The 2,500-nt window shown below is 37.7% G+C and overlaps 1 protein-coding gene across 4 annotated transcripts in view; it reads left to right on the forward strand.

Annotated features, from left to right (window-relative positions):
* LOC135206949 (serine/threonine-protein kinase unc-51-like) overlaps nucleotides 1-2,500 on the forward strand; it is a 335,180-nt gene that overhangs the window by 217,159 nt on the left and 115,521 nt on the right. The gene's annotated exons all lie outside the window — the stretch shown is intronic.

Here is a 2,500-nt window from a genome sequence, read left to right on the forward strand (position 1 = left end):
CTAGGGGCACCATTTGTAGAATTCTGTGTAACAGGTTATGAAATACTCAGCTTGTATGCTTTCCTCTTATTGCTCATTGCAATCATATTCATATATGGTATCATAGCTCCTGATCGTGTGTAGTCCGTATATAAGATTCTAAATATTTTGCTTTTGAAGGCTGGAGGTATTTGGAAACTGAAGAAGATATGAAAGCTGATCATTTTTTGTATAACTTTGAAATGACATAAAAAGTAATACAAGAGAAACTGAAGTCTGTTCTGCACAAGTGTTGTGAAATGGAAGGAAATTTGTCATGCCATAAAATAAATTGAAGTGAAAGTCAAACGTTCAAAAAACAAAAGAAAAAATTAAATGTCACGATTTTATAAAACAGAAAATAAGATGAAATCATCGTAGAAATACGGTAATATAATTGGGTGTATGAATTAGTAAATGCCCTTGTGGAATTTACGAAACGTTCAATTTGCTGTCGGAGTTTGGTGAAATTAAAATTTACAAAGCAGAATAGAAAAATACTTTTTTTAAAATATATAAAACAGCACAATTTCAAAATGTTTTTTCCTGGCTAACAAAAGAATAGCTTTTATTTTTATTATTTTCTTGGCAACGAGGAAAATTGAGTTTTTATTTGTATATTTATTTATTTTACAAAGTGGGTTTTCGTTTCTTAGAATCCTTGTTAAGGTATGCAATTGAAAATGCCTTTTGTTCATGTTGTTGGGAATCTCATTTTGAAGTTTCTCTGTAGTTGTGATTGTCTGATGGCATATTGCTGGTTTAGATTCTCTCTCTCTCTCTCTCTCTCTCTCTCTCTCTCTCTCTCTCTCTCTCTCTTGCAAAAAAAGAAAAGAAAATATCCTCTTTTTCTCTTAACAAAATACCCCCGTGCTTGCTCCACTTCCCCCCCCCCCCTCCCCCCCCCCCCCCATCTCTTTTTGAAAGAAAATCATCTCTGACAAAATATCTCTCTCTCTCTCTCTCTCTTCTCTCTCTCTCTCTCTCTCCTCTCATCTCTCTCTCAAACTATACCGCCTCCTGCGTTCGCCCGACTCCCATTCTTCGACGGTGTTCATGATCTAATGATTCTGAGCACGGCCTTGACTGCCTGTTTGTCTCTGCTAGTCTCGTCAGGCATTTTGGCTCCTATCCTGAGGTCTCGTCCTTTTGTCTTGTCAGTTAGTGACGCACGCCTCATGTCGCCCGCTCCTGCCGCCGCCGCCTCTGTATTTAGTGTATGTGGTGGGAACTCTTTCTTTGTATGTCGGTCTCTTTAGGTTCTGTTTTTTTGTGTGCTAAACTTTCTCTGGGGTGATCGGGTTCTGTATTTGTATTGTTGCTGTTTATTTGTGAGTGGGCTTTCTCTTCTTTTTGTGTTTCTTTTGTTGTTTCTTCGTGGATATTTGTTTTTAACAGATTCTGCAGCAAACGAATAAATTTTAAGGAATGCTCCCCAATCTTCCGCAGTAATATGTGAGATGTTTGTCTGTGTGAATTGTGAGAAGGAGGGGCTTCCTCTGTTACTGTATGTTATTATTTTTCTCCTTTTTGTTAGTGTTTAAATGACTTTTGATTTGGATGCTGGAGTCTCCATCCATATTTTAACCATTTTGTTATTGAAATGCTCTGCATATGCAGTGCATATCCCATGGGTGACTCGCTTTGCATCCTTCTAATACTTTCATGTCAATTCACTTAGCATTACTTCGGCTTGCATTTTTGTTTTTATTTTGAATTTTTTTTTTTTCATATTGTAAAGATATTCCGACTTATTAATGCGTAACGTATGTAGACTCGAAATCCATGTGGGTTTCATTTTTATCTTTGTAATTATTGGTGGACTTGAAAGCGTGTCCATCCTGTACGTAAAAGAGAACAGTCTTTGAGAGTTGACTGACTGGCAAGTTGCATTTGCTTTCTAACTAGAAAGTAAACAGTTTGTGATTCATATCGGGCTTCCGAAGTAATCCCATTGAATGGCGAAAGAATGCTAACACGTCGGTCTTTGCATATTCACGAAATCACTGGGAATATAGTTTCTGTTATGAATAATTATTTGATATTGCTCTTATCATCCGCCCAGATGATAAACAAGATAATTTGCTCTGCACTGTCTAGACGTCGTCCGCTTTCCTGGATGCTTTTGCGCGTGGGATGAGACGAATAAAGAACAAGGAAGAAATGATGATTCTTGGGATTGTCTTAATCGTTGAAGAAAAAGCGTTTTTATCATAAACACCTGCTTCCGGGGTTCCGTGAAAGACACAGACATACACGCGCACACAGAGGATCCAAGCACCGTGAAGAACTTTGGAAGGGGGAGGGATGGGGTTGGACCCATTATTCCTCCAAGGACCCATGTCTGTTGTCGAATGGTACTTTGCAAGCTGTGAAACTATTGTAGTAGTATTCATGTTGAATCGTAATTGGGAACGATCCTCGAATTACAGTATTTGATATCTTTATTGACAGGTATTCTTTAATGTTTTTTTTTTTTTCT

Source organism: Macrobrachium nipponense, chromosome 31 (assembly GCF_015104395.2).
Source record: "Macrobrachium nipponense isolate FS-2020 chromosome 31, ASM1510439v2, whole genome shotgun sequence".
Classification (NCBI taxonomy): Eukaryota; Metazoa; Arthropoda; class Malacostraca; order Decapoda; family Palaemonidae; genus Macrobrachium; species Macrobrachium nipponense.